At 49.3% G+C, this 15,012-nt stretch overlaps 1 protein-coding gene across 5 annotated transcripts in view; it reads right to left on the bottom strand.

Moving 5' to 3' along the window:
- Positions 1 to 15,012, bottom strand: part of HIVEP3 (HIVEP zinc finger 3) — a 517,135-nt gene that overhangs the window by 38,421 nt on the left and 463,702 nt on the right. The window lies entirely within an intron of this gene.

Raw genomic sequence — 15,012 nt, 5'->3', positions numbered from 1 at the left:
CACTGTTGTGCAGCCATTACCACCGTCCACCTCCACAACAATTTCCATTTTCCAAGTGGAAAATCTGTACCCATTAAACACTCACTCCCCATCTCCTCCTTCTCCCAGGACCTGGCAACCACCATTCTCCTGTCTCTACGGATGTGACGAGTCTAGGTCCCCCATAGCAGTGAAATCATACAATATTTGTCCTTTTTCTGTGACTGGCTTAGTTCACTTAGCATGAGGTCCTCAAGGTCCATCCACATTGTGGCAGGTGTCAGAATTTCCTTCCATGTTCAGGTTGAGTGGCATTTCACTGCATGACGAGATCGTATTTTGTTTATCTGTTTATCCATCAGTGGACACTGGGGTTGCTTCCGGCTTTTGACTGTTGTGCATAATGCTGCTATGAACACGGGTGTACAGATATCTGAGTTCCTGATTTTGGTACTGGCATATACTTGGACATGGAATTGCTGGATCATATGATAATTCTGTGTTTGTGTTTTGTGAAGAGCCACCGTACCATTTTTCCCAGAGGCTGCACCATTTCACACTCCCACCAGCAGTGTACAAAGGTTCCAGTTTCTCCATATCCTTCTCAACACTTGTTATTTTCCACGTTTTTGATAATAGCCCTCCTAGAGGGTGTGAAGTGGTACTCACTGTGGTTTGGACTTTTATTTCCCTCATGATTAGTGAGGCTGAATGTCTTTTCATGTCCTGATTGGCCACCTGTACATCTTGTTTGGAGAAATGTCTATTCACGGCTTTTGCCCATTTTTTAAATTGGGTTTTTGGGTGGTTGTTGCTGTTGAGTTGTAGAAGTTCTTTACATATTCTGGATATCAATCCCTTATCAAATATATGATTTGCAAATCTTTTCTCCCATTCCCTGGGTTGGCTTTTCATTCTTTTGATAGTATCCTTTAATAAACAAAAGTTTCAAATTTTGATAAAATTAGATAAGTCCAAACGTATCTGTTTTTTATTTTGTTGCCTATGCTTGGCGTCATATCCAAGAAATCATTGCCAAACCGAGTGTCAAGAAGTTCTTCCTCTATGTTTCTCCTCTAAGAGTTTTATTGTATTTGTTTCTGTGGGAGTTTTATTACAGTTGTAGCCCTCACCTCTAGGGCTTTGATCCATTTTGAGTTCATTTCTGTATATGGTGTCAGGTGTGGATCCAACTTTACTTTTCACATGTGGATATCCTGCTTTTGCATCATTTCTTGGAAAGACTTTCTTTCCCCATTGAATAGTCTTGGCAACCTTGCTGGAAATCATGTGACCGTGTATGTAGGGTTTATTTCTGGGCTCTCTGTTCGATTCCACTGCACTGTATTTCTGTCTTACATCAGTACCACACTGTTTCAATCACTGTATTTTTGTAGTAAGTTTTGAAATCAGGAAGTGTGAGAGCTGCAACTTTGTTCTCTTTTGCAAGATTGTTTTGATGGTTCAATGCCCTTGCTTTTCGTCTGCTCATTCACTGTTATACCCCCAACACCTACAACAGTTGGCACCCAATTAACATTTGATGAACGAACGGTAAACTATCTATGGCATCTGGATCATGCGCTAGGTGTGAGGGACCAAGACTGATCCACTCTGGTCCCTGCCTTTAAGTGGTGACAGTCTGGGAGGAGGCAGCTGGATAAACTGCCTGCTGAACAAAACCGCAATGTGTTTGATGACTGAATGCACAAGTTCAGAGGGACACAGAGGTGGGCAGGCTGACGCTGGTGGAGGGGTGGGTATGGGTGTGGAGGGAGATCAGGGAAGTTTCCCAGAGGGGAAAACACTGCGCTGGGCTTTGAAGAGTTTACCGGGTAGAAAATGGGGTGGGGGCACTTGCGCAGAGGGATGGAGTGTACAGTGGCATTGGGGGTGGAGGTGCAGGCACTGGAAGGAAGCTGCCAGCCTGGAGGCACCTTGGGGGGATGTCAGGGGGTGGAATGGTGCGGCTGAGGAGCGGTGGGCAGGGAACCCAGCCTGTGGGGCCCACAGCCTCGACTTTCTCCAGGGGTTGGGGGTAGAAGGGCAGCCCCAAAGGGCTTGACTCCTTCTATCTATTACAGAGGGTACTCTGGGGACCCAGGTCAGCTGACTCAGTGGTTTTGGGGAAGGAAGAGAATAGAGAACAAAGAGTAAGGATCTTGTTTCAATGGTGACCCCAGGATTTGGCTTTGCCCCTGGGGAAGGATCCACAGCCAGTGCGTGGCGAGGCATGGCAAGAGCCCCACCCCGCGAGGGCTCCTCCCTTGCACTGAGGAAACAAGCCCTGCAGACCTCACAGCAGCCTCACAGTAGCTGCTCTCTCCCAGCTTACAGAAGAAGAAACGGAGCTCCACGGAGGTGTAGGAATGTACCCAGCAAATAGGTAGCGGCAGAGCTGGGCTTGAACTGGGCAATCCGGCAACTGAGGTACCTGCTTCTTTCCTGGGCCCCCGTTTCCTCCTAAGTGAAAGGGGAGGTGGTGGCCTCTCAGGTGCCCCACCTCCTCCTTGTGAGTCCTCACAGGGAGGTGCCCCCTGGTCCAGGCAGCACTAGAGATGTTGGAGCATGCCCTATGCTGGACGGCAAGTCCCACCTGCAGAGCCTGCTGGAGCCCAGCCACCTTCTCACTCCTGGGCCTTCCTGCTCTGGGCCTGGAACTTGATTCCTAACCAGGTGTCTCATGGCTGGACCAGAGGGAAAAGTGAAGACGCCAGGCTAGGTGCCTTCTGCCAGCCCTGGCCTAATGCCCATGAACCGCGGAGCCCAGCTTGCTGTATGCAGCGTGCTGCCTGTGGCTGTGAGGGCCCCTCTGGTGAGAGCGTGAGCAAGCATGGTGCCCGTCCTTGGTGGACTTCTACAGCAGCTTCTGTGTCCCTCCCAGCCTCAGGTGAGGACTCCCCACCTTTAGGGGTCCATCGGAAAGGCAGGGCAGGCTGAAGGCATGTTAGCCCTGAGAAAAGGAAGGAAGAACACCTGGACCAGCGTAGGGGCACCGAGAGTCACTGCTCTGCTCTTTCCTGAAGCAATCACACCTCTCGAGGACCCTGCTGGAGTCCCGCCCAGCGCAGGCCACAGCTGGCCCAAGTCTACGCCACTGCTTTCTCATTCCAGCTCCTGGGTCACCTCCTAGCCTATAGCTGGCTCCCCAGAGGAAACTGCTCCCCTGGTCCAGATCCATTCAAGCCAACGCCTCCTCTACTCCCCCGGGCCTCCTCCCTCCCCAGCACTGACCACAGAGGAGGATGCATGTCCCCAGATGACTCTGGGGGCTGCCCTCCTCACTGGAAGGGTTTTACCACTCACTGTCATGGGTGAACAGACCAGAGTCAACAGTGTGCCACCAGTGAAACCTACAGCCCTCAGGAGAGTCAGAGCGTAGAGCCTGAGCTCACTGGCTACACAGCCCAGAAACTTCTGAGGGGAACCCTGGGGAGATGAAGATTTGGGCAGTCCAGCTGCTAGATCTACTGACGTTCTGAAAGTCTATAGGAACCTGATACCTCCTCTTTGTGTGTGTGGGGAGGTAGCTCCCCTTCCTTTTGTGCCAGCCTGTACCACTCCTGGCCTGCCCGTAGGGGAACATGGCCCCTGAAGACGCTACCCTGGGCTCTGGGCTGAATAGTGCTCACACTGCAGAGGAGCTTTGCCACTTTCCCTGGGGATGCAGGGGAGGCTCTCGGGCTGCCCTTGGCTCTAGTGTCTAAACACTTTGTCCAGACCCTGGGCTGGCCACCTTTGGCCCTGTCTGCCAGCTGCACCTGCCAGCTGGTCACAAGGCTTCACCCACGGTCTGGCTTCTCCCTGGCTGCCGCAGGCTCTTCTGGACTCTTGTGTCCACTTCTGTCCGCTGTCACCGCATTCTTGGGAACCTGCCTGCCCAGCATGCCCGTCCCACGCTGCCCCACTCCAAGCCTGCTCTGTCTTTTGCTGGCTGCGGGGTCCCGGCACACACCTCCCTTGACTCTCTCGATCACTGGGCCTGTCCATCTTGGGCCTGCAAGCCACTCACGTCAACAGATGACACCGTCCATAGCACAGACCCAAAACCCCGCTTGGAGCTCAGGCCCCACCGCCTCCTTTGGCCCGATGCCTTTTGCTGCCTCTCTTGGCCTCAGCAGACTCCACTTGTCCAGAAATCTGCCTGGTTGGCTCCCAGTGCCCTCTGTCTCTTTTAAAGTCTTCCCTCGATTCCTGACTTCCCTGGTCCACTTTCTTCTGAGCCATGCTGTATTTATCTTTTAAAGTTTTTATTTAGAAACATCACAAACATACTGGAACATTTTTCTCCTGAATCATTTGAGAGCAAGTTGCAACCCAAAGTCCCTGTCCCCTGAATTCATCATCAGTGTGTATCTCCTACATCCAAGGCCACCCCACGCTTCTCTGGGAGCACACTTTCCTCCATTGCTCAGGAGCCGTCTCCACGGAGGGGTGCCCCTCTCAACCTGCTTGGAATCCTCTGGGGCTGACTATCCCTCTGTCAGGGAGCCAAAGGCACACTAAGAGATGACCACACCATCTCCCTGCCATCAAGACAGCCAGAGAAGGATGGTACGTGGCTTTGTGTGCACTTAGCCTATGTTCCCCTCACTTCCTTCCTCCTGTTGGCAAGGACCCCTTCCTCCTGTAAGCAGGGGTCAAGAGGCTGGCTTCCATCATTAACACGCCATATTAATGCCTCCCTGGGCTACAGTTTCCTTACTGGCAAGTGAAGAGTTAGGATTAAGTGCTTTCTGAGGATTCTTTTCTAATAATAGTAGCAGCTGACTTTTATTAAGCACTTACTATGTGCCAAGCACTGTGAGTACTTTACACGCAGCATCTTGGTTAATTCTCATACCAACCCTGTAAGATATAATCACAGTACTGTTATCATCTCCATCTTACAGATTGGGAAACTGAGGCACAGAGCAGTGACATATCTTATGCTCAGGCAGCCATTGAGAAATTCTAGATTTTCATGCAGGTCCGGTTCAGAGTTGAGACTCTGCTGAAAAGTATGGGGGCAGGGTGGGTGGCACTATCTGGAATTTACTCTCTACCTGAAGAGGCAGTCATAGAAGTAAATATTGATAATTCAGAATAAGAGGTCAACTTTCACATGCCAAGCTCATGACACACAAATGCCATTTCACTTAATCCGCAACAACTTTGAGACACAGCACCATGATTATTCTCATTTTCCAGATGAGGAGACTAAGCCAGAGAGGAAGTTAAACAACTTCCGTGTCTGAGGCAGAGCCAGGATGTGGACCCACGTGTGCTGTTGTCACCCAGCGCTAAACTGGGACACATGCTGTGCTCAGAGGGCAGGTCTTGAAGGATGCTGCTCATTGGCTCTGACTGGCAATGGGGTTGGGGGCAGAGTACCAGGCCCTGGGCAACTGCTTCATGAGTCTGATTCGATTTTATGCTCCAGCACCCCTGAGAGGCACCTCCACCCACAGAGCGGGGAAAGGCACCCAGCCGCACTAAGCTGGGCAGATGTGGCTGGAGCTTCATGCACCCTTGGGTTACGGCCAGGCTGGAAAACCTCTGGCACTGACTCACGGAGGACCTCAGTGCCTCCTGGAGCCTGGCCTTCACCCCGTGGACTGCAAGGAGCTGCTGAAGCTGCCAGGTTGGGTCTCCAGTCTTCATACAACACAACAGCTGCCCATCCTCCAAGAGACTCCAGGCCAGGGGTAGAGAGGTGCTTGCTCACTCATCCAGGCCTCTGGGGCCAGAGCACCCTCTGGAGACTTGGTGTCTCCTTTGTGCTCCTCCTCGCCTCATCTGTGTGTGTTCCAGCAAGCCAATACCCAGCTCCGGGCTATGGAAGGAAAGAATTCCCAGCAGATGCCTCATCTCAAAACAGGGTACATGGCCACGATCCTGCCCAATACGAAGCATCTTGTGACAAGCTCAGATGAGGTCCTTGGACCTTCAGGGAAGACCAGCTTTCTCCTTAGGGAGACAAGGCTTGAAGGAGCCTGCATAGCTCCCTCGCCCAGGCCTTTTCAGTAGACTCTCTCTGAGCAAGAGCTCCCAGGATTTAGTGACAAGCGCTGCGGTTTCCAGAGCTGAAAAGACCCTGCACATTCACATCTGGACAGAGACAGTTCATCCAAACCACATGGCAATCATTCATTTCATAGAAGAGAAATTCACAAAGAGCAAGGGCACTGCCCAAGATCGCAGAGCTAGGAATGGCAGTCAGGACTCAAACCCCAGTCCTCCAGACTCTACAGCCCAAGCCTTGTTCTCACATCTTTCAATTGCAAATGAGGAAACTGAGACCCAGAGAGGGAACATGACTTGTGCGAAGTCTCCAGCTCCACGGCTCACACACATGACCTCCCTTCCTGTAGAAGACCTCATTTCAAACAATGCCCGAAGATGGAAAAGGTAAAATGTTCTTGTGATTTGCAGCTAAGAAAATTCAGGTGGATCCACACTCAGCCCCATTCTCAGACACTTCATCGGTCCAATAATCCATATGTCACTTTTTAAAAAAAAAAATTGAAACAGGGTATCACTGTCACCCAGGCTGGAGTGCAGTGCTGCAATCATGGCTCACTGCAACCTTGACCTCTTGGGCTCAAGCAATCCTTCTGCCTCAGCCTCCCGAGTAGGTGGGACGACAGGATCAAAGCATTTACAGAATTGGCTCAGACTTTTCTCACACTACCATGCCCAGCTAATTTTTGTATTTTTTTGTAGAGATAGGGTTTTACCATGTTGCCCAGGCTGGTCTAAAACTCCTGGGCTCAAGCAATCCACTGCCATGGTCTCCCAAAGTGCTGGATTCCAGGTGTGAGCCACTGAGCCTGACCCATATGCCACTTTTCATTTTAGTTTTCATTGTTACTGTTGGTGGATCAAAGCATTTACAGAATTGGTGCAGTTTTCTCTCTTCTATGACGTGCTGTCCACACGTGGCCGCCAAAGACACACAAATACACCTCTCTACTCCTTGGGCAGAAAGACTACCTTAGCCTGAAGAAAATCCGAATCACACTAGTGAAGGGAAGGAAGAAAGAAGAGGCAAGGAAGGAAAGAACTGCGATGGAGAAGAAAGACTCCCTTTGCTGAACACTTGAATACTTTCTGTATGCTGAACCTGGGATAAACAAGCCCATGTTATCTTACTATTAGTTCTCAAAAGGACCCTGGAGACAGGTATCGTTATCTTTGTTTAGATGAAGAAACTGAGGTTCAAAGAGCAAAGGAACTGGCTGGTAATTGTTGGAAGTGGGGCTAGAATTTGACTCTGTCTCAGTTCAAAGCCCAAAGACTTTCTAGAACAGTGTCAGGTTCCCACCTGTGCCTCCAAGGCCTAGAGGTTCAGGGAGGTGCCCCTGGGAGCTGGGGGTAGGGCTGAGAGGGTGACCTTTCTTGAAGAGTTCTTGGGAAGAATGAGCTCCATGGCTAAAAAATATTTGAAAACCACCTGACCGGTAGTCTTTAATTAAAGATGGTGGGAAAAACTTTATTTCTTTTCTTTTTTCTTTTCCCTTTCCTTCTCTCCCTCCCTTCCTCCCGCCCTCCATCCCCTTCTCCCTCCCTTCCTCTCTCCCTTCCTTGCTTTCTTTTTGGTATAATAAACCCACAAGGAAGGGGAGAATGGGATAGGAGACTGACAATAGACTTTTAGAAGCTGGAAAGAGATGAATGAGTAGAAGACAGAATCCCAAGTCTGCAGGAAGGAAATCTGGGAACCAATCTGACTTACATTCCAGGATCCCTCAAAGCCTCTGCAGGTGGGGGTGGAGGGAACAAGGTAAGCACGACTGGTGGAAGATCTTATCAGAAGCTGTCAGATTCCCATCCCCTCCTCAACTTCAGCAGCTCAGGAGACTCCCCTCCCCCGACCCCAGAGAAAGCCTGGAGGTTTCTTATCTGCACAAGGGGAAACTAAGCCCTTTTGAGGGGGGACATCAGGCATACTGAGGGCATGGCAGGGGTGCCATAAAGAAATGGGGGGGGCGAGGGCATGGTGGCTCACACTTGTAATCCCAGCACTTTAGGCTGAGGAGGGTGGATCACTTGAAGTCAGGAGTTTGAGACCAGCCTGGTGAACATGGTGAAACCCAGTCTCTACTAAAATACAAAAATTAGCTGGGTGAGGTGGTGGGCACCTGTAATCCCAGCTACTCAGGAGGCTGAGACAGGAGAATTCCTTGAACCTGGGAGGTGGAGGTGGCAGTGAGCCGAGATTGCATCACTGCACTCCAGCCTGGGCGACAGAGTGAGGCTCTGTCTCAAACAAATAAAAAAGAAAAGAAAAGAAAAGAAATAGTGGGCAGGAAGTGAATGCATGCAGACTGGATGTGGAGACTCCTCCTTCTTCCCCTCCTTCCTGCCTTTTTCTTGTGGCTTCCAGAACATGGGAAGTAGACCCTTCACCCTCCAGGAGGGAGGCTGAGCCTTCATGGGGATTCTGCTCAAGACGAAGGACATCGCTGTTGAAGACTCTCGGATGAAACAGGCCGGTGGGCAGCTCTGGGGAACGCCCCATCAAACAGCCTCACTCCTTGCTTCCAACCATCTTGAACCCCTCCACCCTTAAACATGAGAAGACACCAAAGGCACAGTAAAGGGGAACTTGGAAGAAACAGAACCATGCAGGAAACAATGAAAACAGAACAAGAACTGGGCCGAAAAACCCAAGTAACATTAATAACAACCAACGTCAATAGCTTCAGAGAAATAAGAGAAGATAGGAGAGTCTATGAAACGAGAACAGGACACTATTAAAAGGAACATTCAAGAGAAAAATTATTGAAAACTAAATATGTGACAGTAGAAATAAAAACTCAATAGAATGAATGGAGACAAAATGGAGGGACGTACTCAGAGAGTTCAGCAAAAAGATAAAGCAATGGAAATGCGACAGAGGGTACAAAAATCAGAGAAAACAGACAGGAGGGCCAAGGTCTGAATAACAGCAGTTCTAGAGAGAGAGAGGAGAAAAACAGATAAGAGGAAATAATCAAAGAACTCAAGACATTTTCTCTCCCTCTCTTTGTTTCTTTCGAGACAGAGTCTCGCTCTGTCGCCCAGGCTGGAGTGCAGTGGTGCAATCTCGGCTCACTGCAGCCTCCACCTCCCAGCATGCGATTATCCTGCCTCAGCCTCCCAAGTATCTGGGATTACAGGTGCATGCCACCACACCCAGTTATTTTTTTGTTTTGTTTTCAGTAGAGACGGGGTTTCACCATGTTAGCCAGGATGGTCTTGATCCCCTGACCTCATGATCCGTCCACCTCGGCCTTCCGAAAGTGCTGGGATTACAGGTGTGAGCCACTGTGCCCAGTCAAGACATTTTCATAAAGCAGAAATCTCAGGGTCACCAGACTGAAGGAGCCACTGAGTGAGAAAACTGACCCACGCTAAGCCCCATCACTGTGAGATGTCATGGACCAGGGATGTAGAGAAGTTCCTAAGACAAGACCCTGGAGAATGCAACCGGACTCAGAATGGATCTGGAACTCTTAACAGCAACCCAGGAAGCCAGATGGCAATGGAGCAACATGTTCACAACACTGAAGGGAAATGATTTCCAACCCAGAATTCTATTATAGATTTCAATCGACTGCAAAATAAAAGCATTTCCAACATTTTCAGATATGCGAAGGATCAAAATATTTCCCTCTCATGCATCCTCTCTGAAGAAGACCACACTGAAGGATGGTCTCTGTAAGCTGAGGATGAAAAACAAGGAAAAGGAAGACAAAGTTTCGGAAAGAGGGGACCCAGCATGGGAGGCAGAGAGGCCCTCTGGGATGGGGTGGAGGAAGATCGCTGGAGAGAGTGCACCAGGAAGAGGGGAGCCCTGGGGCAGCCAGCAGCCACCACCAGACAACTCAGGGAGCTGCTATCTCAACAATACGGGAGGCACAGAGTGTCCAGCGCTGCTGAACATCTCCAATGACTTAAGGGGAAATTTGGGTGAGGCGGGAATATGGGGTTGAATTAGTAACAAATATACAGAAAACAAAGTGCAATTAAACACACATACATACAATGATTATACATGGTGAACACAGGAAAGGAAAGGAATCATGGTTCACTTTACAGCTTTGCTGTGAATTATTTATGATACACGCTAATGAGAGGATGGGGATATGGGGGGAGGCGGAATGCAAAAGAGGGAAAGGCTTCGGAGCCCACAGATGATGCCTGAAGCTGAGAAGCCAAGTCATAGCATCCCGAGCACATTATGTAGAGACTCAGCAAACCAAGACAGTCTGCTACAAGAGATGAAAGGTACTGCTTCTGGGAGTGGCGGTGGGTGGGAGTGGCAGCAAACGGGCGGGCGGGCGGGCGTTGTTGGCAGAAGAAAATGTGGGGCAAAGAGAAAGAGTACTGCTGTTTCCCACAGCAAGATCTATGGAAATATTTGACTCTTTAAACCCCAGACATGTGTAATTTTGATAAAAACTGAAAGACACAGAGAGAGAGCAAGTGAGCACCTATGCCTCTGTTCTCTAAGAGGCTGCTTTTTCCACAGGAGAGAGACAGAAAGAAGCCAGCTTCCTCCTGGGAGCCCAGCCTGATTTTCCAGGGCAGAAAGAGGCTGGGATCCAGGCAGACAGTGTCCAGGCCCAGAGGATGCTACGTCCTCACTGTAGCTCTCAGGGGACCACCAGGGGTTGCCTGAGACCCCTACCCAGGAACCTAAGGCTGTGATGACTTGAAAAATAAGTCTCCTTTTAACTTTTCATAGGACACGAAGAGATCTCTGATGGCTCAGGGCTTTGAAGGGCTCTGGGCCCAGCATACTCAGACACTCAGTCTGCCCAATGATCAATATGTCTTTTTTCTTTCCATTTTGCTTTTCGCATTTTTTTTTAACCATCCATGACTTGGGTTTCACAATACGTCACCAGTTGTCTCTGATGACTGGAGTGAGTGTTCCCTGGGAAGTCCTTTGAGTCCCCAGAGGACAGCCAGGAGGCCAGCACAGAGTCACCCTAGCTAGATTAACATTGGAGATTTTTATTGGGGGATCATCTTTATGGAGGAATGACTTTTCCAAGAGTCTAAGTGGTTTCCTGGGTACAGAAATTTTCTCCTCTTGTTTTCAAAATAGTCATTCACAAATCCATGGTGGGTGAAGACCTCAAGTCCACAGGTGGCCTGGAATAGCAAAGAGGCCTGGCATGGGGCTGAGAGAATCCTCCCCACTGCTCTCCCCCAAACCAGCAGCCTCCTTTCCTCCTGTCATGACCAGGGAAGTGTCTTCTTCTCATCAATGCCCCCGCAGGACCCTAGGACTTTGCTCCCGCACCCTGCCCCTTCTCTCCTTGGCATCTCACCTGCCCCTTGCTAGAAGGCATTTCTTGCAGCACACATACATGAGAGCTCTCGGTTCAAACACGTGCTCCAGCCCAGGCTCCCTCCAGGTACCGCCTTCCCCACTTGTGCTGCTGTCCTCCATAGCCAGCCTCTTCAGACACAGCTTTACATAGGCACTTCCTCTTGTCATTTCGGCCCATACCATCGGGGTTCCATTGTGTTGGAAACAGCGCCCATCAGTCACCAGTCACCCGCACAGGGCCCTATTGAATGGGCACATGCCACATGCCTGTCCTCACTGGGCCACGCCTCCTTCCTCCTTGAACACTCTCTTCTCTTGGCTTCCAGGCTTCACACTTGGCTGGGTCTCTTCCTGCTTCTCTGGCGACTCCTGTTCAATCTCTTCCGCAGCAGTGTCTCTGTCTGCCCTTGAAGTGCTGGTATCCTGGGATCAGTCCTGGATGCCTTTTTCTTTTCTCTCTTCTCCATCTCCCCCCAGGTGGCCCCATAGCCCTAAATCACATCTGTAAACTGACAACTCTCAGGAGTGTATTCGACCTCAGCCTCTCCTCTGAGGGCCAGGCTCATCTATCCAGTTGCCAAATGTCTCCCTGAACATCTCCAGTTGGCCTGGCATCTCAAAAGTCACATGTCCAGGTTTTGATCTCCCTGTCCCCAGGCCTGTTTCTCACTCCCCTCCTCCATCCCTTCTCACCCCATAAAGGGCACCACCATCCACTAAGCAGTTACTACAAGAAATACGGTAATCAGTCTCACGTGGAGACTCTCTCTCAGCCTCCATAGTCATCAGAAGTCCTATAGCTCCTTTTTCCATCTTCACTGCCATGTTCCTGGCCTAGGCCACTGATGTCTCACCTGGGCTGTCAGGAGCCTGCTCTCCCCACTGCCCTGACAACCACCACCTCCTTCCCAAAGTCTGGGTTATATTCCCCAGGAGAGAGGTGGCAACAGGATTTGGAGATATAAAGAAAAAGAGGAGAAAGCCCAGTGTGGGCTCACGTGATGGTGGTTGGACACTTCACTCCGCAGCCTACTGGGCCATGCTCAGAGCTGCACATCTACATTTCTGGGGAGAAGCCAGAAAAATTAAAGAGAGAGCAAGGTACTGGGCCTCAGGAATATGGCAGCCTGATAGCCTACACTCACTCCGGGAGAAGAGCAGCCCCTCATCCAGGGCTGAGAACCCAGGACCCATTCTCTCGGCTCCTAGAACACAAAGGGCTCTGCTCAGAGAAGGCCCTGGCCTAGGAGCTGGCGGCCCACCAGCTGCCAGCTTTGTGGCATTATGTTTCGTTTTTACCTTGAACAGCTGAAAGGCAGGATGGTCTGCAAGGAAGAGCCCTTGGCTCCCAACCCGAGAGCCTGCCCCATAACAGAGGTCATCTGACTTCACCTTCCCCATATCAAGTCTGCCTTCAGGCTGATGGACAGGTACTCACTGGCCTGGTTTGACCTTGACTGTATCCCTGCTCCTTCCTGAGACCCAGAGTCTCAATTCTGCTCCCAGATTCTAAAAGCTGCAGAGTTCAGGGACTTGCTCTCTCTCATCCAAAGTCTCAGTCAATCCTGAGCATGTTTGAGGAAGAGTTCCTCATTTAATAAACATTCTCCAGCACTGTCCATGTGCCAGGCACTATTCTCAGCACTGGGACACAGCAATGAACAAAACATAGTTCCTGCCCTCTCACAGAGCTTACGGTCTGGCAGACGAAACAGAAACACACTAGTAAACACCTGGAGAAAAATAAAGCAGGAAAGGGAGGGGATAAGAAGTGCCATGGAGTATGCAAATTCATCGTGGATAATGTGGGAAGGCTTCACAGAAGGGTGACAGAGAAAGGGAGGGGGCCGTAGAAGTCTCTGGAAAAAGGGCTCCAGGCAGCGAGCACAGCAAGTGCAAAGGCCCTGGGGCAGAAGCTTGTCTCACAAAGAGCAGAGATTGGCCAAAGCCCAGGGAGCAGGGGGAGAAACAGAGGCAGAGGTCAGGAAAGAGCTGGAGCCAGCACATGCAGGCCCAGGAGGGCTTCAGGGACACAGCATAGGAGTGGCAGGGTGTGTGGACTTTAACAGGACAACTGTTGTTGGTTTAAGAGTGGACCACAGTGGGGAAGGTGGGAGCAGGAGACCGTAGGACATTGTGATTACCCAGGTATGAGCTACCAGTGGCTTGGCCCAGAGGTGGGGAAAAATGGACAGATTCTGGATACGGTTTCGGGGTCAAGCTGCCAGGATTTGCTAATGATGTGAGGCAAAGTGGCTTTGGGCTCAAGCATCTAGAAAAATGAAACTGCCTGTGCAGAATGTCCATCTCGCTTAACTGAATGCTCTCCTTAAACAGATGCCTTTCCCCACTGATATGGTTTGGATCTGTGTCCCTGCCCAAATCTCATGTCAAATTTTACTCCCCAGTGCTGCAGGTGGGGCCTGGTAGGGGCAGTGTCTTATGGTTTAACACCATCCCCTCTCTGTGCTGTCATTGCCACAGTGAGCTCTGAGATGTGCTTATTTAAAAATTGCGTGGCACCTCCCTCCCGCTCTTGCTCCTGCTCCAGCAACATAAGACACACCTGCATCCCCTCCACCTCCTGCCGTGATTGTAAGTTTCCTGAGGCCTCCCTAGAAGCCGAGCAGACGCCGGCATCATGCTTCCTGTACAGCCTGCAGAACCATGAGCCAATAAAACCTCTTTTCTTTATAAATTACCCAGTCTCCAGTATTCCTTTATGGCAATGCAAGAACTGACTAATACACTCATCTTTGACCACTTAGAAGACTTTCAAAGAGCTATGCAGCAAGTGTGGGTGATGGACACGGTTTGTCTGCCTATGTTATACATTTCCTAACCGCCATGTTACCAACCCTCCTGTGGTATGTGGTTTGTTCCTGTTTGGGTCCTTAGAGTGGTTTACTGACTTTATTTTTTACACCTATCCAAAAAGCTCCAACTTATTACCATTTATTTAATTCATAGTTTAATCAATTTGTTCCCCAGTAAATACACAGAGGTAACAAATATTCCCAAAGACATAATTCTAAATCTGGAGTTCATGGCAAAATGGGACTAGGCGGAGCAGACATTTAGGCTGAAAAATATGCTATACTTCTGGGTTTCAAAGTCCAAGAAGAAATGGATTTGTAAAAAATTATTAGAAAAGAAAATAATCTTTACATTTTTAAAAACTAACACTATTCTCTCCAAGCTATTATTTCATGAAACACACGGGCATGTGCACACATGCACAGGCACACACATACACACACTTCAAAAACACAAACATGATGTCAAAAAACAAGTATTGTGTACACTGCATGAACTCTTAAGACCTGGATAAAAATTAATTTGGCTATTAGAAATAGATGAGATAGGAAAGTACGTTTGCTAACAATGTAACCCCTTCAAATGGAACAATACTGAATTAAATAAACTTTTAAAACACTTTCTTTAAGGAATGTCAAAGAGCCTGAGTCACAGTTCTTCTTCTTTTTTTTAATCAAAGTCATGTTTAATTAAGTTGCTTCCATTTTACAATGCATAAAATAATCATATACTATTTAAACAGGCAGAAACGAGTTAATCTGCATTTATAGAACATAGTTTTTTGGGTGGGAAAAACCTTCTTTTATCATTTCATCCTTACTACTTAGAGGAAACAGACATATGATGGTTCTAACTCATTTTTCAACTTCAATTATTCATTCAGTAGAAGCTATACTTCAAGTACCCAC

This window comes from Cebus imitator, unplaced genomic scaffold (genome assembly GCF_001604975.1).
Source record: "Cebus imitator isolate Cc_AM_T3 unplaced genomic scaffold, Cebus_imitator-1.0 Scaffold136, whole genome shotgun sequence".
In the NCBI taxonomy this organism is placed as follows: Eukaryota; Metazoa; Chordata; class Mammalia; order Primates; family Cebidae; genus Cebus; species Cebus imitator.
Note: the sequence above shows the minus strand (reverse complement) of the source record. Positions and strands in the feature narration are given on the sequence as shown.